At 38.0% G+C, this 22,930-nt stretch overlaps 1 protein-coding gene across 25 annotated transcripts in view; it reads right to left on the reverse strand.

Moving 5' to 3' along the window:
- The window catches only part of KCNA4 (potassium voltage-gated channel subfamily A member 4), a 307,754-nt gene that overhangs the window by 68,906 nt on the left and 215,918 nt on the right, over positions 1–22,930 (reverse strand). For 6 of the 25 annotated variants that reach the window (XR_002440499.1, XR_002440500.1, XR_002440478.1 and 3 more), the window contains one exon: positions 716–791. The exons of the other annotated variants lie outside the window; for them this stretch is intronic. The gene's annotated coding sequence lies outside the window, so the exon portion shown is untranslated. The remainder of the gene's footprint in view (positions 1–715; positions 792–22,930) is intronic. 25 annotated transcript variants of the gene reach the window in all.

Raw genomic sequence — 22,930 nt, forward strand, 5'->3', positions numbered from 1 at the left:
ATACGTGACGCATTACATATTTGTCCCTATTTAGGTAGTAAGTAGGACAAGTTATTTTCTGAAGAAGTAGTATTTACTGTGTATGTGAGTGGCTGTTTTTACTCCACAATGTATTCTGCAGTTAAGAGATGTTCAGTTTTCCAGCCCTGTGGAATATAGCATAGAGATTTACATCTCTTCAGAGCTGTCAGTAACTCTCATGAGCAGTGATGCCTAGTTGACAGTGACAGCTGACAAAGGTCATTCCTGAGTTAAAGATGAATAAAATGTTCTAAAATATGAATGCAGAAACAGCTTTAAGGAGAGAAGCATGTTTGAGGAAGTGATGTCCCATTTCGCAAAAATTATCATTAAAATTGCGGTCTGTTCAGAAATAATCAAAGCAATTTCCTAAAAGAAAAAAGATTACAGCAAATATAAGGTGTGAACAGAAGTAATCCAGAATCCAAAGCTAAAGCAATGCAGTTTTCATGCACACCAAGATCTGAAATTAGTAGGTCTTGGTAAACTGTTACCAGCACAAACTAAAAATAAACATCCAAAACATTACCAAATCAAAACCAGCTATTTCTTTTATTTTTTATCAGCATTTCTGCATATTCACCAGAATGACTGGTCAAGCATGACTTCCCTGAGGGATTAAGCTATGCTTGATGATTCAGAAAATATATGATTTTGTGTATATACTGAAGCACCAACTCAATCTCCTACTTACATTTACATTCTCGTTTGCTGGATTACAAGTTTTTAACCATTCTTCAAATGAGTGATAATAGTAATCTCCAGAGAACCTGAAAAAAAGCCAACAAAAAAAGACCCTATCTTAAACATTTTCCTTGTCCCCACTTAAAGCAAGATTCCTGGCAGAGTATTCTTAACTAGCCAACACACTTTCCCGATTCTACTGAAATATCAGCCCAAACATAAGAAAATACTTATTTCAAAGATAGAAGAAAGTAACGCAATCTTGTTACAGTGTTATTACACCAAAAATGCTCTTTTATAGTCTATTCTCACAAACTACTTAAAGATCTCTTAAAAATGAATTTATAATGCAAAATTGTGGTTGAATTGCAGTTGACTGCATCACAGAGAAAGGCTGATTCAGAAGACATTACTTTCTAGTGCGTACTATTATATAGTATGCTGTAAATATCTCAACTATTGTTACAGCTCAAAAGTAAAAAACCAATAAAATACATGAACATGGTCAGATTTCAGACCTTCTCAGAAGAAACGGATAGATTTAGACTATAGTCAACATACCTCTTATTCTTTCCTGAGTAAAGGGACCGAACAAACTTTATTATTACAAGTCCAATTTTCTGGAGGTTTAGTTTTTTAATAACTATTTCCAGAATCCCTTTGAATATTTTGCCCTCATTTTTGACGTCTGGAACCTGAGACAGAATGCTGGTAACATTCTTGTCACTGCAGGGCTTGCACACGTGAAGCCTTGCCTCCCCATTTCTGCAAGATTTCCCCCTGATCACTTAAGGATTATGGTTTCTTTTTTTAGTACTACTCTGCAAAACACGTCCTGATAGATCCTGACAGCTTCATTCCGATCTTCATTTCCATGAATGGAAGGTATCCAAAAACAAATTATGCATCAGACAAAATGCATTAGAGATTTTTTTTCTCAGTGCTGCAGATGTCTAATAAAAGGCATTTCATTTTATCGTATTCACAATCTGAATCTAGCAAAAGGTTCTTTAATCCTGCGTTGCTTAGCGATCATGCACAAAAAGGAAAATGAAACAGAGAGCAGGCCTTAAAACTTGCTCCTGTAAATAAAAAATGCCAATTGTACAACCTGACCAGTGTCTCCACCTCCAAAATGAATCAACAACAGCAAAAAAAAATATGATAGAAAACCAACTTGGCCCTGAGAATTTCAAGGGAAAAGCCCACTACGTCTTTTATAAGTTCAGTCCTAAGTCACGCTTTGCCAGCATCAATGCCTGAACCTACATCCTGGATAAAGGGTTGTTTCACCTAACTTCAGCTGTCAGCTGTATTCTTTTTCAACAGTGAGAAATGTCCTTCACATTTCCCCTTACCATCATAATTATTCCTGTACCATTATTGAAACTTTCTAGAGAAGCAAAGTTTCTCCAGAAAATACCTATAGATTATGTTCAAATTCTCGTGTAATGATGGGTTCCTACTACATTAGAGGCAAACTTCCACAAATCAAGAGAAGTTTCTTTCATAGTGCACAGGAGTCCAGAAGTCCATTCAGAAAATCATTTCAGCATCAAGTTTCCTGAAATTGGTTTCAGGAAACATTTGTGTGATGGCTTGCTTACAAAGCTAAAGTTCAGCTTCACCAAATTATAGGGCAAGCTCACCTGGTGAATTTCCACAGAAATTATTCTTGGCTCGCAGGCTTCTTAGCCCAAGGCAAACCTCAAGATTTTCCAAGGAGAGGGAGGTTTGGGACCCAGTGCCACTTTGTCATAGTGATTAGGAAGCAGGTGACAGCGATATTGGCTTTCTATCTTTTTATTATAAAATGAGGAAGCCAAAAATCCTCGGATTCTCAGTATCAATTATGATGCTAGATTTGGGATTCCTAGCAGCCAACAGCAATAATAACACTGACGGTACTGATTTATTTCCTTTGTTACAGAGACCTTGGAGAATATTTATTTAAGAAATGCCATGTATTCAGGTTCCATAACAATGTTTTTCGCACTGTCGGAAAATTTAAATCATTTTGAAATCAAGCAAATCAACCATGTTCTCAACTAGCCAGGTCTCATCTCAGACAATATTTCAATTAGCATTTAAAAAGTATTCAAAGCTGAACTTTTACATGTCATGCCCTAGGGTATGTCTTTTATTACTCAAATTGTTGCTCTTCTGAATTTAATCCTGTTACTTCTCATAGAGATCAGACATTTTGTCCAATGTGTCTTTCTTGTGTTGGGTGTTTATTATACATAGGAAGTAACACTACATATTACATATTTTCTGTTCCTTGTACGCTACCTTGAGAGTCACAGACTTTATTCCAGAGATACATTTAAGATTTAGCATAGCAAGTAGGATGTCTAATGGTTCTGATTTCATTCTATGTTCGTTTTTAGAAATATCTAATGTCCCACATTTGCTGCAAGTTCCAGAATTCCTGGTTCGGATATTTCTTACTAAATTAAAACTAGGTTAACAGAAGGCAGCATGCAGTTGGTGTCAGAAGAATGACGTGTTCAGAAAAAAGAAGAAAATGATGATTTTGCCTAGTCTAGCCTTTTCTTAAAGTGGCAAACTATTTCTTTCTTCTAGGAAGTGCATAAACACATTGGATACACATCATCTAAAACTCGGAGTACGTTGTTAGAAATGTTCCATATATGATCATAGCAAGGATATTTATGTTAAATTTGGACTTCCAAGAACATGTTCCAAATTTCCAGATGTGTCATAACCACGACGGGCTCCAAGAGGGGCTTGCAACTGGGACCTATCTCTTTTTAGCAAATGATGTCCAGACCTAGCCCAGAGGGAAAAGATAGAGAATGACTCCCAGATGTAAAACATGCCTTTACTGTCGTGTTAGAGTGCCTTTGATTAAGAGGAAGCAGAGTAATGAAAGAACCTGTTCCATCTTCAGTTATTAAGTCAAGAAGAAAAAAACATTCACAGAAACTGATTATAGTAGAGCAGCAGCTGCTTCATTTTGTTTCTTTGCAATAACACATGGCAATAATTTTACAAGTAATTGTTGCAGATGTTTACCTTGTTGTGAACTAGTGCCCTATTTAAGATATCCCAAACAGGAGCTTACTTAAGCCCTTACTAACTTTTCCAAGTGTTTCCCAGCAAAGATTTACAGAATATGTGCAGCTATATTTCTCACAAGTCAAGCACTGAGATTGTGCCACTTCGTGGATTCTGTTCTTGTTTGTGAAAGTGCCGCGGCATGAGAACTGTTTGCACAAGGAGATGAGGAACAAAAAGAATGAAGTTCATGGTCATTTCAACAAAAAAGTCAACACACATCCAGAAAAGAAGCTCTCTATGAAATATCTGTGCCAAAGAAAGCGGCTAGCATCCATTTATGAAGGGGTCTAATGCAACTAAGCATGCATTACAGAAAGAGAATCCAAGCCCTTATATCCTCCATGGAAAATGACATCCACATTCTGTTTTCCCTTTTTTACTGATTTCCCTTTCCCAGAACATGTTTCCTTTGTCAGCCAAGAATGACATTAAATTGCACAAGAAGAATCGCAGCATCCCTTACAAATGGTTCTTAAGGGATTTAGGGATTGAATGAGGTGTAAATCAGAGGAACTTAAAACCTGTTGATTATGCTGTAATAAGCTACCTGACTGCTGAATCCATTGCCGAATACCACTCAACCACTGGTTGCTATTTGTCACGTTTTTTAGAATCCAGAACAGAAAACATTCTCCTTGTTCAGCTGTATGCTTCCACTAGCTTTCCAAGAAGGCTTTCCTGAGGTCTTTCCTGGCATTTACTTTTCATGCTATTTTTATATCTATTTATAATGGGAGTTGAGATGTACTTTACACATGCACAGTGACAAGCAGTTGCAGTAACTAAGACAGGTATCAAAGCTTTATTAAGTACAAATTGTTTATATACAGCTTTTATGTTCTCCTGATTGACAAAAAAGAGTCATTAACTGATGCCTTAAAAGAAAAAGAAGTACTCCAATCATACCTCACACCTACAGAAAATGTGCCTGTATGAAAATAGCATAACCAAACGCATTTCTTAGGGCAACAGGCTTCTTTGTGAAGACAGAACAAGGTGTAGATATAGTCTCCATTTTGCATGGACCAGGCTAAAAGCAGTACCATTGCTCACTTATTCACCTGGAAGGGTGGAGGTTAGCTGAGGCAGGACAGAAGCAAACTTGTTTACTACGGTACAGCTCTTGAGACAAAGTACTCACTTCCAGGATTCAGCTTTGAGCAAGTGGATACAAAGACTTTTGTTAAAAAAATAATAATAAAATGAAGTCATTTGTGGAAACAATCTCTTGCGATGTATATTTACGTGAACTATTTCCAATTAAATCACTGTATGAATGACTGGAACGCTGAGAATACAGGGGACTTCATGGAGCACAACTTTCTTCTATCTAACATTGGCTATTCTTTCAGGGAGAGGTTACCCTACAAACGACTTGCACTTATAGGGCAAATACAGATACCCATTCCTTCTGCAAATAAAGCGTAGTAAGTCCTTCACATCATAAACTTTATGCATAATGGGGCTCAACCAGCATGACAGATCTGATACATTTTACTCCTGGGTTAAGAATCCTACATTCTTTACGCTTCATTGCTCATACCGCAAACCCAGTTTATATAAAAATTCATTACAGGACCTATGTTTAATGCTCCATGCACTATATAACAGCAAAAAAAATTATTTTAAAACTAACAGCTACTTAAATGTCTTAAATGCTTTTAAGATAATGTGTCATCCTTCACAGGTAGGAATTTTCTTATTTCTCTTCAATTCTTTTAAGTATCAAAGGTATTAAGATTATTATCCATATAGGAAAATATAGAGCATTTCCATTTGAATAAAACTTGGCATTAGTGTATACAGTCCTCACCCTGAAAACGAGGCTGACAAGGGATTATAGTTTGCTATTCCAAGAGAAGAATCAAATAGTAACTCTACATTATATATTTCTAATTTTTATCAACTGTAAGTATAAAGGCCTAGTCAAGCAAACACCCTCTCTCAATGAAGCAATTGTGTAAACAAGGATTTTTTTTTATTATCAACCCAAAGATGCTTTAACAGTGGGTATTACTGACTCCAGAACACAGATACTGCTCTGTAAATACATAAAACATTTTCTAAAAATATTTTCATATAAATCAGCTACCCACGGGATGTTTATTTTGATTCTGGAGTCATCAGTGTCATTCTTAGTCATCTGTCCATGATGGACTCTGAATCTGTCTTCCTGGCCACTCACTCCTGTATCCTAGCACGCTGCCTTGCTTCTAGTATTCATTTTCCTGTTCTTGCAGGATGTGCACTGCACCTCTGGGGTCACAAAGAATCCTACTGAAGTGATTTCTGTGAATAAATGTCTCTGCCACAGGTTACGCGGGAGCACTGCATTCATTGATTACTCAAAAGCTGAAATTTTGAATACATGAGAATAATACAATCTGATCTCTCCCGTGACTGGATTAACACAGTTCTTAAAAAAAAAAAAAGTTGGAATAAAAAAGATTGAAAAAAACCTGCCATCTGATGAAATGAAAGGATTATTCTATATATAGTCACGATGACATTTTTCCTTTTCTTAAATTAGTCTCTTAACACGGGGCATGATTTTACTTCCCTAAATATTTCTTAGAATCAATACACTGTCAAAATACTTTAGGAAAAAAAAACATACCAAAAAAGAGGACAAAAATAGCAGTCAAATCTAAATTGAGCAAATGTTAACAAATGTTTTGGCAGATATCCCCTCAGTTTAATTACAGAATGAGTCATGTTTAACTATCCTTCTGGATTACGAATGAAGAGTTCCTTAAAAGATTTATGCAATTTGAATATATAATGCATATGTATGTCTAACAATCTTGCAAATGTTTTTTCAATGTACTGCTGCTGATAATACACGCCATTTACAGAAGTAGAACAATATTCATTTGGATTCCTGACACAAAGTAGACGTGTTATTACTACGTAACATGTTTTCCTTTTTTGAATGGAACAATAAATCAGATTATTTTAGATAATACTCTGAAACCAAGGGAAAATTGCATTATTGTATTAAAACCTGAAATGGAACAGCCCTAAACAGCTATCGGAACCTTTATGGTCTGAAGAAGCTGTAATCAGTTGCTTTATGATTGCAGTCTTTCTTTCCAGGAATCTGTGGACTATTTATTGAAGCAGTCCTCAAAAAAAAATGTGATTATAAAAAGCAAAAATATTGTGTGGACAGCTAAATCTTCCACTAGGAAAATCTTTATGAGCATTCAAAAGCAGGAAGAGGCTGAAACTCATCAGTACTCTAGCCTTTGCTCAGATGAAACAATTTTTACAAAAATAAGTTTGAGAAGCGATGAAAAATATTGTAAAAATGCAGATGCTCTCCTCTCAAATGGAAACCAATGGTTTACTTCTTTAAACAGGTTAAGAATAGTATGGAGACGGAGTCTTTCAAGCTGTGTGCTAGGGATTATAAACCAGCCTTTTTTCAATGCTGGTAGGGAACAGTGATGTGGATCAGGTAGGTCTCTAAAGAAAATTGACTGTTAAGTTCCAACACAAAGGTGTAGGCAACAGCAGCTCTGAAGAAAATGCGACATTATGCAGAGGAAGAGAAATACTGCTTATATACGAGTTCAAGTTTAATTTTTCTTCCTATTTTAATCTTCATTACTTGTGGATATTAGAAACAAAACAATTAACACAGTAAGCTTACTGCTACCAAACGTGCACATCTAATACATAGACATTGCAGAGCTGTATATAAGTTATTAAGGTTGGAGCTACCGGTTCGCATCAGCTGACAGACACATCCCTCTCATATGCACTGGTACATATAACTTTTTGTCACAGAACAGGAAGCACAGGTTAGATGAGTTGGTTCTCATCCTGCTATATTGTGCAATTTTTTTGTTTTTCTACTTCTTTTCTCCCCATGAAGTCTCACAAGTTCTTCGTGTCCTAAAACTCAACTGAATGAATTACAGTGCTAATCACATGTTTACTTGAATGGGAGGATGTATCCACTGAAAACACTGCATCCATTCTACTCTGACCATATATGTTTCCAGGAAGAGTCAAGATTAATGAGGTACATTTTTAGAAGAGGTATTAATCAACTGGGCTTTTCTGCTTTCAACTTTAACGAGGTAGCATTCTATCTTTGTACTTTCATTTCCATCCTCAGAATTAATCATAAAGGGTTATCAATACAAATGCTCTCAGTGTTTTCCCAGTTTAGATTTCATTATGGTACCCATCGTTATGGTCAATTAACAAGAAATTACCTCTGCATTTTTTCTGCATTATTCTAGTAGCTTACCAAAATTTAGAATTTTAAGGAACAGATTTTGAGTTGTCCTGTTAACGTGCTGCTAGCAACACTGAAGCCATAAGTTCATACCTACAGTAGTTTTCTGAGTTCTCCCTTTTGCATTATTTTTCAGATGTAGTAAGCAATGTAACTGCAGTTATATTATGAACTTAAAATATTATTACATAATTTATTGAATTTATATTAACTATCATTATTTTCTTTTAAAGCATTTCAAACTGGGAGCTCTCAGAAGAAATGGGTACTGAAATACTCCACTGGTTGTATGATAAAATATTCCAAGCTACTTTTCTTTCAGACTATGTTTGTATGGGTCTGCAAGAATTGGGCATGCTGTAACATATTTCTCAGTTCATCAAATGTCCTAAAGTCTACCCTTGGAATACATGAATGCTTCCTTTTCTAAGAACACTTTGGATTTAAAGAAGCCATGTACATTAAGCATATATAGGAAAGGAGAAAATTCTGAGGAATACAGACCAATCGGCAGTAGCATTTTAAACAGTCAGAGGATAACCCAGCACTGAATTTCAATTTACATGTCACAGAAGTGTTTGTAAGCCTCACCCCCACTACAAAATAAACATACAGTGACAGACTGTCGATTCTATTGGCTACAGAACAGAAGGCAGAGTATGAGAGGTTAGAGCAGATTGCAGATTAATATATGAAAGTCTGACCTGATTCTGGTAAGATCTCTTAAAAAGGAAAAGGAGATGCAGTGGCAGGTGTGGGTAACAAGGTTACGGTGGGGAAGCACTGGATCACTTTCTATGGAAGCACAAAGAGCTGTGCATTTGTCTGGCAGTCTTGGGATCCTATGAATAGATTGTGTCCAGAAGCGGTCATGCATTTCATTCTCATTAGTGCTGTCCACCACTACTGCATGATGCTGGAGCCCATTACATAGCAGCATTTCAGTGGCTAACTTTGGGCGTGACTCAAAGACAGCGAAATCAACAGCTCTTCCCAAGTCAGGAAACACTGTTTTTCAGCAGTTTTTGAGGAAGTAGCAATAACAGGCACAGAAACCCATTTTTATTCCACAGCTAAAGGGTCTCCCTCAAAAACAAAAGCAAACTGCAGGAAAACTGAGCACAAACACTACCTGGTTAAAGAAAACGGAGGGAAATTCTCTTTTCATGGTTAGCTGCCTAATACAAACTGGAGTGTTAAGTCTGAAAACAAATCAAGAAAGAATTCTTAAGGGATATCAGGTTTTTGCATAAATAGTTATTCAAACCTGATTCCTTTGCCAAATGATCATGTTTGTATAATTGTACATATACTATCACGTGCACTTATGCATCGAAAACCCAACACAGTAGTTTTTTGCCTTATAATTCACATGGTTACAGTGAAGTTTGATGAATACAAGGCACTTGCAAATCCTGGATGAAAAGACATCACATGAATGTTATTCAGCAGCACTTTAATTGTTGTTAACTCGGTATTTACGAGTAGTAATACAAAGATGTGGTTGTTGCCAGCTCTGACTATTCTGCTAGAAAAAAAAATATTCCAGATAAGCAGAGCGAAAAACAGTAAAAACATGGAGACAAATACCAACTTCTAAACCGGAGCACTGCATTCTTTATTACAGAACTTTTAGATGGAAAAACTATCAGACTTCTTCCTTAACTGATAATTACTGAAGATAGAGATCATTTGTGAAACTTACGCCTGTTGAGTTGCTTTTATAATTATAAAGAGTATCCTTACTGTTTCTTCTGACTGACTTCCCTGCAGCAGTTCCTGCAAATGAGCTGGAAGGGGAAGCAGAACCACTAATCCAATATCTCAACTCATTCTTTTCATTTTAGGAAAGATGGATGAGAAAGTTGGCAACGCACTCTATTCTGTACCTGTATCAAACAGCACTGTCCATCTCCTGCAACTGATCCAGCAATTGCAGTCAGTAAATAAACAAAAGTTTAAGCATCAAATTTATGCATCACAATGATGAGTGAAAAATGTTCCTTATCTTGGTACAGATTACCTTGTCGACAGTATCTCAGACAGGTAACGATTTCTCATTTCGATTTTGATTTTAGCATAGAATGAAAACCACTGATGTGGAAAAAGAAATTATTACAGATGTAGAAGAGAATTGAAATATTTTTTTTATCTCTTTTTTCTCCCTTCTTACCACACTATACTTCTGTTGAAAGCAGCAGAGCTACTGCTCAATGCTCAAAGCTACAAGTGGAAGCCAGGGAGCAAAGGAGGCAGGAAAAGAGAGAGAAAAAGAAAGGGAATACACTATGATTTTTCCTTCTTTGAGCAGTCAGATCAATATCAATACTTGCAGCTAGAAAAGAAGAAGAAACAGCCGTTTTTGCAAACAGATAGAGAAAAGCACTTTTTTGTACAAAGTGTAATGAACATCTAGAACATGCTGTGAGAAGATGCACTATGAAGTTATGGATACTGACACTACAGACAAGTTCAAGAAAAAAGAGGGAAGAATTAGAAAAATTCATGTCCAAAACAGCCATAAATAGATATTTAAAGGATTAGAGATTTATCCTTAAACATCCATAATACATCAGGGAAGGGTGCTGGGGAACAGAACACAGAAACAGCCAGGTTTGCAAGCCCAATCTCCTTTTCCACTGTAGGAAGAGAGTACTGGCCTGGAAGGACCACCATTTTCACCCTGTACAGCATCTCTTCTTAAGCTCTTCTCTGTGGGTCTGAAACAACTCATGACTCTAACCATACGTTATTAAATAAATGTTTGAAATCGCTACAAGGAAAGGCTATGCAATGAGAAATTTCCAATACCGAGTAAATATTTGTGTTGTTTTAAAAGTAACTCTTTACTGAATCCATATCTATCAGTGCATGTGTTTTGCTTTGTTTGTCCAAATGCAAAATAACAGCAGAATCAAACAGTAATTGATTTGATCCCATTTGGGATCTTGAAATTTCATAAAACACAAACAAAAGCAGCACTAGGTGAGTTTCACATTTTAATAATTCTATTTTTTTACGCAAAAGTGGTTCCAGGCAGATTAGATCAGAGAGGTAAGTGAACTGTGTAATGGACATTTATTAAAAGGGATTTTTTCCACAGAAGCTAGTTAAAAAGCGGGGCTGTGTTTTCCACTTAAATACCAAAAATCCGTAACATTTCCTCCTTAATGAAGCTGAACTGTCTTGTTTTAGATTGCTGTTTTGCTCTTACCATCCAGCTTGCTAAGGAGCATTTGCTTGGCACTCTCCAGACCCGGCTACCTTGCAGTTACTACTCAGTGTTTGTTCTCCCGTTCTAAGTCAGAATCCACAAGATAAATGTTAAAACAATTCAGAAAGGGGCGAGAGACCATACAGATGCCAGTAGACACCTTGGGTTTTATGTTTATACATGCTTTGTGCAAAAATAACTGTAATCAGCATAAATTTATATATTTTAGTATTCATTAAGAGTGGTTAATAGCATATGTTATGCATAAGTTATGATCAAAAAGTTAGATGAGCTTTGAAAGATTAGCCACCTACATGTCAGGAAGATTTATGCCTAGTGTCTCGAGTTTTAAAATTTTAGAGAGAAAAAACAACATGCTACAGGATGGCAAAAATGCAATAGGGCAGTGAAGCATTCTAAGTCAGCAGCAGATTTGTTCTTCCATTTAGTTTTCACTCCTCCTTTGTAGCTTTGTTCCTTAAGTGACGTCTAAATAAATGATAGGCCCTCGCAGTTCTAGATCCTGTATGTAGCAACCCAAGCCTATGGTAGTACAAGGCCACAAAAAAACCTTTTTTTCCCTCCATTTCCATGATCTCCGAAGGAAAAAAAATCAGAACAGCCCAGAAAGACCACGATGACTGGTAAGCTAAGACTGCAGGCAAACCTCCAGCACAGTTTGCATGATGCCTGTATCTAATCAGTGCATCAAACTTGCAAAAGGCACAAACAACAATCTTGGAAGCACTAAAATATTATTCACACGCTTCCCGTAGGCCCTCTTTCCTAGAATAGCCCTGAACTTATTAAATAATCTTCCCACTGAAGCATATAAGGAGATACAGCAAGGTGTTTGGACTTAGCAGGCTCCTAACATGCTGGGCTCCTACATCTGGTACAGCAAGGCCACAAGGTAAGAAGTATGTTCTGAACACCCTAAATCTAGGGAGACTCTACAAAAGGAGACAGACATGCTTCCTCAATTGCCGCATATTTCATTCAGGCTGCAGGGTTGCATATTTCTTCCTGAACACAGTCTGCAGCTATCGCTGAATATGTCAGTGCAGTCATTCATGGTCTAGAGTATTCATTTCTATGAACTGAAAGTCAGCCGTTCACCCTGACTTCTGACTCCATCTGATGAATTACCTTGTCTGCAGTGCCTGAACTATAAATAAACACAACATCTGTTGGAATGCTAGGTCTGAAAGTCTGGCTGAATAAATCACTCTGCAGAAATTCCCAAAGCTACTGAGGCTCTTTCTATAGCTTCTGCCCTTTCTCCTCCCCTGCCATGCATAGATCCATCCTTCTTCACATCTAACAGAAGCTGTTTTAGTATTGTTGTTTGCTTCATTTCAATTTCCTAAAGGCATGCCTTCCATGGGGCTGGCGGTGGCGGTAAGAGCTACTACCCTATCATAAAGCAAAAGAAAGTTAAGTTACCGATTCACCAGAAGGGTTATCGGTGCTGTTTTTAACCTCTATAAACTAAGGTGTGAGTGGCAAGAGTAAAGAAAATAAGAACAGATTTGGCAGGCTCTCTTGTCTTGTTAGGCTCTGCCATCTGATATCTCTTTCTTCCCGTCCTCTTCTTTGCAGATTAAATAGGAAAAATCTTACAGTTCAGGAAGGTGTCTGTTGGGTCTCGGGGGGGATTGCAGTTTTTCTCTTCCAAGCTCACATTCCCCCTTAGCAAATTATGGCACTTAATCAGATTAAATGTCCCTGTTTAGAGAAGGAAGAGCTGCAACCAGCAAATGCCTTATCCCAAATGTCAACTTCCATCAGGCACTGAAGCATCATATTTTGAAAAAAAAAAAAACACCTACTATAAGTAGTTAAAAAAAAAAAAAAAAAAAGCCGGCAACAAAAATTTTTTTTTCTGACATAATACCATTTGCTGTTTCAATTTAAAAAAAAAAATAATCGATGAGCCCTAAAACTAGTGTCAGAATTAAGCACGGTTTTAATGCTAACCTGGAATTTTCAATTGGACTCCAGACTTCTCGATAAGGAAATCATTCAGTTAAAATTTCAAGGGGAAAAACATACTCAGGCAATTAGCCTTTGGCTTCTAATGCTTCGCTGAACAAACAAGCTGCCTTAAAGTGCAGCCAACTACCCAGGTATTATAAATTTATTCTCTTTCTTTCTTAACGAATTGAAAATCTAACATTTCAATAGGCTGGTTAATAACAGACACTGCTTAGTGCCCCTCTGTATGCATTTAACCTTAAGAACCTTATCTTTGTTTCAAAATATGGAATACAAGAGAAAATTGTCTCCACTAGGAGATCATGTCATGCTGCATTTTTCCTGATTTTTTTTCATATGATCTGTAAGCTTCATATCTCTCAGGCTGATCAGGACAGTGGGGAGACATGGTCCAGTCCCTGAACTTTCTAAATTCCATAACCACTCGTAGTGACCCCAAAATCAGAAAGATTATTTCTGCTTATGAATTAATAAGCTAGAATTCTCTCAGGATCACCACTAGCAGCGGTGATTATATACTGCAGCAGAGAAACTGGAGGTAGAGACAAGAGTCTCTACTTGAGTTGAATCAACTCTACAGAGTTGATTCATCACAAACAGCTGATGGTAGAAGATAACATGGGATTCACAATAAGGTTTGTCCATGGCTTAATTATTGCATGCAATCCTATAATTTAAGGTGAGGTAAAGTATTTTTAATTAAGCTGGCTTCAGTGTTCCTGAGAAAGTAGAAAACTCATGAAAATTAGTTGAAAATTCAATTAGTTGAAAAAGCAGAAGTTGCTTTTTAACATTGGTCCCCAATCATCTTTTTTCACTTTCATTATTGGCTTAAGAATGTAGATTACAAATACTGAATAATGTTAAAAACTGATAATGATACCCAGGTTTCTATCAAAGTATAAATCAAGAATTAATTTCCTCATTAAGAATTGTAAATTGCATGCACATTTTCCTCTCTTTACTGAGGAAGTTAATATATAACTTTGACATACGCTTCACAGACCTGTTCCAACTGTTAAACTCAAAAAAAGCTAATGAGGGAAGAATTATTTATAGCTTAGCCTTTGGCAGCAGGAATTCTAGATGTTTTTTGAATCAAGCTTTATAAACTTCAGAAGTAATAATAAAATAAAAAAAGAAAGCCCTGAAGCCAAAGGGTATACAGAAAGGAAAGAGAAGATCTCTTTTTTCTATGAAAGTACTGGCATTTATGTTTGAGTTGGTCAGCTTTGTCATTTTAACAGCAGCTCTCGAACTCTGCACTGAAGGCCTTTGATGCACTTCACTGACTACAATGAATACATCTTAATATTTCTGTGAAACAGTAAGATAGTGTCCTTAAATTTAGGATGAGAAAATGAAACATGCACGCAAAAAGGATTTTTGACCCAGTTGTCAAACATATTGAGCCACCGAATCAGTCTGTAAGTAGTATTTAAGACACCTAAACCCAAGCATTTAGACCATCTTAATGACCCTAATTAGATTCTAGATAAAGACCTCCCCAGGAAGCCATGATATTATCTATTTTAGTAACTACTGACATAATGAAAGGGGGTACTGCCCCATTCAAGTAACTTTCACTCATTCACCCTCTTATAAATATCTTTTATATGTATGATTTTATGTATATATGTATAAAAATGAGTCTAAGTATTGAAAATCAGTACCTTCTTAAGGAACAGCGAGTCTGGGGGAAAAAAAGTATTTTTATTAATCAGTTATTCCTGTGATGCTCATGTGCCAGAACACAGGACTATGAGATAGGAAATGGAATGCAAAAGAATCAAAGTTATTTTTGCACTATTTTTTTATATATTTTTTACACATTGAAGGTTTTAGAGGCATTGTGTGCTGTGACAAGGAGATGCCTGATAAAGTGCATGTAGCTAAGGCCTGCTTCCTTTCCACCACTTGAATGACACAAATGGAGCACATGCTCTGCCCTCGATATTTTAAGAACCTGGGGGCACAATGCTTATCCTGTTCATATGCTAAAGAGACAGAGACACTGAAAATTCTCTATAGATGAAGTGATTTCTCTGTACCAATGATCACTTAAAAGCAGTACAGAAACGAAATGTACTGAAATTCACTTTCTGACAGTCTGCGTTAAAACAGTTTCTTCCTCTTGGTTCAAAAAGACAGTGTGTTTATTACTGTGAAGATTACAACAGGGTAGGTGGTAATCCCTGCTGGATAGCCTGGTTTGAAAATAGCAAGCTGCCTCCTTACTTCATGCTACTTATGCTGGACTGATTTAGCCTATTCACAAGCTTATGCACTAAGTTTAATCCTCAGAATTCTCAAAACAAACAGTCCATAATAATCATATGCAGTGCTGGTTGTTTTTTTTCAAGTGCAACAGAAGAGATTATTTAAATCCTTACAATATTCCCATAAAATACTGCAGAAGTCAGACAGCACGTTCCAGCACTGAAAGGATCAAACACTGAAAACATCAAGCTGTAGTTTCAAGAGAACTCTACTGCACATTCTTTCAAGGAAAGAGATAAGGGAAGGAATACAGTAATATCAAAAGGCAAAACGTCCATGCTAAACTCAAGATTTTCTGCCAGCTGTCTGAAGTATCACCATCTCCAGTCAGGGGAACATCCCAATAGAGAAGCCATTAAGAGCAGAGAAGTATTATTGAAGGACCAACTTGTCTGAACAGAATTCATATGGGAAGCCAACAATTTATGCAAAATCCTTACAACTTGAGAAGTTCTTTCCTTAGGCCGCATTTACACTATTATGTCCAGTTCTGGGCTCCCATTAAAAAACAGAGATCTCCTAGGAGTCCAGCGGAGGGCCACAAAAATGATAAAGCGCCTGGAGCATCTCCCATAGGAGGAAAGGCTGAGTAACCTGGGTCTGTTTGGCCTAGGGAAAAGAAGACTGAGAACAGATCTGATAAACGTTTATAAATACCTAAAGGGACGTGAATGGATGAGGCCAGGCTCTTAGTGGTGTGCAGCGGTAGGACAAAGGATAATGGCCTAAAACTTGAACACAGGAAGTTCCGTACTAACATGTGGAATAACTTCTTCATGGTAAGGGTGATGGAGCACTGGAACAGGCTGCCCAGAGAGGCTGTGGAGTCTCCTTCTATGGAGATATTCAAGACCCACCTGGACACTTACCTGTGCAACCTATTGTAGGGTACCTGCTCTAGCAGGGGAGTTGACCTCAGTGATCTCTTGAGGTCCCTTCCAAACCCTGAGATTCTGATATATCCATTTTGTATACGGACGGATTCCTTAAGTTTGAAATTCATGACTCTCAGTTACTTGATCATGTTTCCTAAGATAATTACATTTCCCTGAGATGGTTCCCTACTTGGTTACTGTTAAAACAATCAGCACAACAGTTTCTAGGTTTACAAAGTGCTGTTCTTATAAGGAAGAACAAAGGCAAATAAAGCAAGAATTTGTCCACGGGAATCTATGTGGCAATAATGCAGGGAATGGAACAACTGTCCCATGCCAGCGGGAGGTGTTTTCACTATACATTCAAAATGCCATTAAGTTATATCATATAGGCAGTAGCCCATTCCACAATTTCAGGAACAGAAAGCATTTGATTAAGATCAGCATGCTAAATTAGCTTCAGTTTGCTGTCGCTTATACTTCTAAATTCTTTTAGTTTACAAAGTGAGTAAACTGGTATTTCTTTCCTAGAAGTGCTTATATTGCATCAAACTTATATCTATCTATATTATATCAAACTTATAGTGCGTAACGAAAGATGAGTCAGCGGAGAAGAAAGACTGGCGTAGGTGAACAGAGAACTTTTTCCAAGACTCCAGGACAAAAAAAGAGAGTCTACCTCCTGTGGAAGAAGGGATGGGCAACTTGGGGAGAATACAAAGAAGTTGGTAGGATATGGGGGGAAAAAATTAGAAAGATAAAAGCCTGAAAGTTGATCTCAACTTGGCCACTGCAGTAAAAAAAGAACAAAAAAATTTTTTACAAATATATGAAATAAGAGGAGGGCTATGGAGAATCTCCAGCCTTTACTGGATACGTCAGGGAATGTGACCACTGAGGATAAGGAAAAGGCTGAGATTCTCAATGCCTTCTTTATGTCTGTCGTTTAAGTCAGACCAGTTATCCCTGGGGTACTCTACCCCCTGACCTGGAAGTCTCAAATGGGGAGCAGAATAAACCTTCCACTATTCAGGAGGAAACACGGAACCTCTTGCTACTCCACCTGGACTGCCACACATCCATGAGGCCAGACGGGATCCACCCAAGGGTGCTGAGGGAGCTGGTGGAGGTGACTCCCAAGCCACTTTCCACTGTCTATCAATGGCTGTGGGCAACCAGACAGGTCCCAGAGAAGGCTTGCCAGTGTGACTCCCATCTACGAGAAGGGTCATAAGGAGGAGGATCCAGGGAATGACAGGCCAGTCAGCCTAACTCGGTTGCCAGGAAAGGCTATGGAACAGATCATCTTGAGTGCTATCACACAGCATGTGTGGGACAACCATGGGATCAGTCCAGCCAGCATGAGTTCACGAAAGGCAGGTTCTGCTTGACCAACCTGATCTCCTTCTATAATCAGGGGACCCGCCTGGCAGATGAGGGAAAGGGTGATGATGTAGCCTGCCTTGACTTCAGCAAGGCCTTTGACACTGTCTCCCACAGTATTCTCCTGGAGAAGTTGGCAGCCCAGGGCTTGGACAGGTACACTCTTTGCTGAGTAAAAAAAACTGGCTGGAGGGCCAGGCCCAGAGGGTGATTGCAAATGGAGTTAAATCCAGCTGGTGACTGGTTGCGAGTGGTATTCCCCAGGGGCTGGTACTGGGGCCTGTCTTGTTTAACATCTTCATTGATGACCTGGATAAGGGGATTGAATGCACCCTCAGTAAGTTTGCAGATGACCCCAAGTTGGGAGGAAGTATTGACCTGGCTGGGAGTAGGAAGGCCCTACAGAGAGATCTGGACAGGTTGGATTTTTTGGGCTGAGTCCAACAGAATGAAGTTCAACAAGACCAAGAGCCGGGTCCTGCACTTCGGCAGCAGCAACTCCAGGCAACATTACAGGCTTGGGGCAGAGTAGATGGAAGACTGAAGGAAATGGACCTGGGGGTATGACTTGGTAATGACTGATATCAAAATGTCTGCAGGACTCCTTCCAACACAAGACTTTTTATGTGCAAAAATTATAATTAAGAAAAATAACTCTATTTTACCAGCTAGTAACACTAAAATCTGCATACGCAACTGGTATTTTTTTTTGCTTTTGGTGTTGTTCTTTTTCTGTTAATGACCTTCCATTACTTCTTATCTAATTTCTTTGCTTTAGACAGACATATTTCACCTGGTTGAAGAATACTAGTAATGATGGCTTCACTTTACAGTCAAAGATTTAATTAGTGCTGCTAAAATGAATTCACATCTATTCTTTGAAACAAGAAATTACTAAGGTATACACTGAGATATTTACCTTAATGCATACAATTCTTTTCTAGTTTTCTCAGTATGATCGCTCAGTGCCTCAGGTATTCTCATTTTCTAAAGTAGCAAGGACCTTCACTGCAATTCTCTAGCCTGGCTTTCACTTGTAACCTGTACGCCCTGACCATGCTGTGGCATTACACTCATATCTCACGTGTTCTTATCCTCATGGCCTTGCACTGATGGGCTCTGGAGCACTTTTATGTGTGCTGAGTCAGCATTATTGTAGGAAGCCTACTTCGATGTGCAAAGTATTCTTTTTTCCGCTCACCTCCCCACTTCAAAGCTATAACTTACGATCTCTTAACTCTTCATACTTTTTTTAAACTACAAAGCCTTACACATACAGGTAATAGCCCGCTATATATCAAATATTATTTGATATACAATAACATACCTACGCAAAGCTTTACATCTGACTGACGAGCAACACTTAAACACCTGATTAACTGTGCAACAGTCAGAACTAATGGCATCCTTGGCAGGGCTATCCATCAGGGAGTTTGAGGAGGTCATGCTGAAATTGATACAGGTAGCGTCGGGAACATGTGCCTCGAACACGTAGCACTTGGTTACTGCCCTAAACCAACTGAAAGCATTCTTCAGTTGTGAGCCAATGGTATTTCTCTCCAGGCTGAGAAGCGTCTATTCAGTATAGCATGCTCCCAATACCTTATTCATTTTTTAATACACCTTAGAGGAATTTTGTCTCTATTAGAATTAACATGTCTTCTCAGTAATGGGAGAAACAGTTAAGAATTCTTAAATTTAGAAAGACGGCAAAACAAGAAAACTAGTCACTCAAATAATTTAAGGGACAGTTAATGATGTCAAGACCTAACCCTTATGAGATACAATTCCTGATCCAAGTCCTCTCACCCTAAGCAGCAATTTAGTCTCGCATTTCTGTAGCCATTTTGCAACATTCATAGATTATATCAGTCACTAGGTCAAACACTGTAAAAAGTGGACAATATCAGCAATCTCAGTCTTCAAAATAAGAAAGATGAGGCTGGAACACCTGAGAGAGTGGGACGATCTCTTGAATGTTTTCCTTTTTCCAGTTTTTCTAGAAGTCTCAGACTTTTAGAAATGTAGAGATGGAGAAGCAGTGTCAGCTCAGTAGTTCTAGATGTAGCTTTACCACTATTTATCACCCTGGCAGACAGAACTAGACAGCTTATTCCATGAAATGCAAGATTGTACACAAATAATGTAGCTACGCAAAGCCTACTCCTTGAAAGACAGATGAATGTTGCCAAGAGGTATAACTGTCAGTCAGAGTATTTTTCGAAAAATATATATATTGAACACAGATGGGAGCTGAAGATTTGTTCTTCTGCTGAGATTCAGATCACGTCATATAAAAAGTCCAAGTGTTTTGGTTTTATCTTTCTCTCCTTAGCACTGGCATGCACCTCTTTTACCTTTGTTGCAGAAGCTCAGAGCAGCTGTTCTGTTATGCATACAGGTCTTCTGCTGGCATAGTCTCGGAATATTCAGGAACATCCATACGCTTAAGGATATTCTTGAATGTTGAACAAGACTTCCAACCAACACAAGACTGAAGAGTTAGTCTTTATAGTCTGTCTGCTTTCATTGCCCTTCATGTTCTGGGGCATCAAGACACGTTAAGATGTTGTATTTCTTCACTTAAATATACCAAATGCACAGTGCCTACCTCAAGCAGTCCCTATCTCACAAATCTCAAAAGTTTGCGTGACTATGCACAAGAAACATGTTTGTGCAGTGTTAAATGGTTCCATTGTGACCTTAAAGTCCGCAACCCGTGGAAGATGAGCCTCACCTGGTAAGATCTTTCTTAGGTACCTACAATTTGCGAGATTTCTTGGCAATACATTTCGATAATATACACTTCTTCATAGCATGAAAATAGGAAGGAAAAAAAACACCATCTGTTCAAAGAATTTACAATTTGAGAAGAAAAAAAAAGAGGTTGAAAGTCAAAACAAGTCCTTATAGACCACGAAACATGCTAGCAACAGAAGCTGTCAAGAGGTCTTCAATTCCCAAACCACAGTTAAAGGGTTTCAAATTTTATTTCCATTATTAACCTCAACTATAGGGCTGGATGTTCATTAACCTTTCTGTGCTGGCATACGAGCCAAACAGTTTGGATAACAGTTAACTATAGCAGCAGATAAAGAACTGGAAAAATTTACAAGCAAATCACTCTGTACAGCTGCATAATTAATGCTAGCTCTTGATGGAAGGAAGGCTTGTGTCTGTCTCTGACAGCTGTCCCCTTTCCTCACTGGCTGTTTCCTCCCCTGCCTTTGGTAGGCCCAGTCAAACCCAACAGCCTAAAATCTCAAGAACAGCTGGAGTACTGGAGTCCATATCCATTCTGCGGCAGAACCTCATTTTGTCTTGGCAAATTTATTTGTTTTGAAAACAGCTGTCCTTAGAACTGACAGGTGACATGCAAGTGCACTCAAAGCTCCAGAAGTGTAAAATGGTTGGTGTACCTGTCCAACTACTAGTAGAAATAGGGAACACTAGCATAAAGTCACCAGAAAATCTGAGAGCCACATGGACAAAAACCAAATTAACATTCATTACTTAAACACGGTATCTCGGAGCTCCTTATGCACAGAACAGAGTACATCCATGTTCTTATGTTAATTTTCTCTCCAGGTTTCACTAGCCCTAAAACTAGATTTGGACACAGTCACAGCAGACCTGTAAAATGTTTCTCTGACCTATCTAACTGACTCTCCCAGATAACTTAAAATATCTTACGCAGCTCTGTAAATGTGGCCTGGAAAAACACCACACGTAACACAAGCATTTACAGACCACCTGCTACTGCTCACTGAAAGACTCCTGAGTATACAAAGATCTATCTACCATACTTATCTGTTCCATTAGAGACAAAGTCACTCAGTTTTATTTAGTTTTGGACAGGTCTCCCACTAAATTCAATTTTTGTAAGCCTACTAATACATATTAGAGAAAGTCACCAAGCCTTTTCTCTCAATAAATGTGATATATGACCCATGATAGAATAATTTTGTTTACTTAACACAATTTTGTAATTTAAGGAGTTGCAAGACCATATGGTAGGTAGGATAAAGAACTGTTTCATGAATAATTGATTTAATTTTTTCCATTTTTTTTTTTTAAAATCTTATCACCTGACAGATATCAACATCATAACATAATCTGTGTTGGTTTACTCTCCCATTATACACCTGCTGAAAAGCTTGCTCTTCGTGATTAATGTTTTGTGAGCTGAAGAAATCGTTACTTCTTTGATAGACTCCATCACAATTTTGCTGATGTTTAAGGTACTCACTGAATGGACAATAGGCAATATCTGAAAATGATCATATGAATAAAAGAAATTATTATGAAAAAACAAACAAACCTAGGCAAGATTGACTGAAGCGCGATAATCCTTCATATTTCAGATATTTAAGAGGTTTCACCTTTTCCTCAAAGTTCAGGCCTGTTACAAGCCAAATCCAAAATCCAATTCCTAAATGCATTATTACAGGCTACACTGAAACTTCACTGGACACTCTACTTGAACTTGAGTCCTCTTCAGCGATTTAATTGTGGCTGCATCCACATCATATACAGGGATGGAGTTAGAGCATAAGCCAGTCTCTTTCCCCTTCAGCCCTCTCCTGCACAGTGCCAACATTTCATTGCCTGAGGAGACAGTTGGAACACTTCAACCTGGAGTCAGAGCGTCAGCCAGCAAGCGAGCAATTAGAAACTTGGCACAAGTATTAGCTCAAACTCTTGCCACAGAGCTGCCATAACAAATATAGTTTTCTTCAAGTTGCAGGCGTGTCTTCTGATCCAAAGTCTTTCTAAATATTCTCTAAAATATTGGTCTAAATGTCTTAATGTCTAAAAAAACCCTATCTTTGCACTTCCAATGAGCAATTCTCTTTGATTCTTAAAATAACGCTTCATATCCCTTCTAAGAGCTATAGTTTTCCCTTGATTACATGGACAAGTAAGGTCACTTCCAATTTGCAAAAGCAGGTAGTCTCAGCTGGAGAGTGGCATATCCTATTCTGTTCCATCTATGCCAAACCATTTCTTAATCCACCACTGCTCAGGTTTGAAACTAAGTATGGGGTTTGCTTCTATTGTAACTGCTCCTTTTTCCCCTCCATTGTCCTCCGTTAAGGGATCAAAAGCAATTTGTCAGAATTTCCAAGTCACGCAGCATCC

The sequence above is a fragment of the Numida meleagris genome, chromosome 6 (assembly GCF_002078875.1).
Source record: "Numida meleagris isolate 19003 breed g44 Domestic line chromosome 6, NumMel1.0, whole genome shotgun sequence".
Lineage (NCBI taxonomy): Eukaryota > Metazoa > Chordata > Aves > Galliformes > Numididae > Numida > Numida meleagris.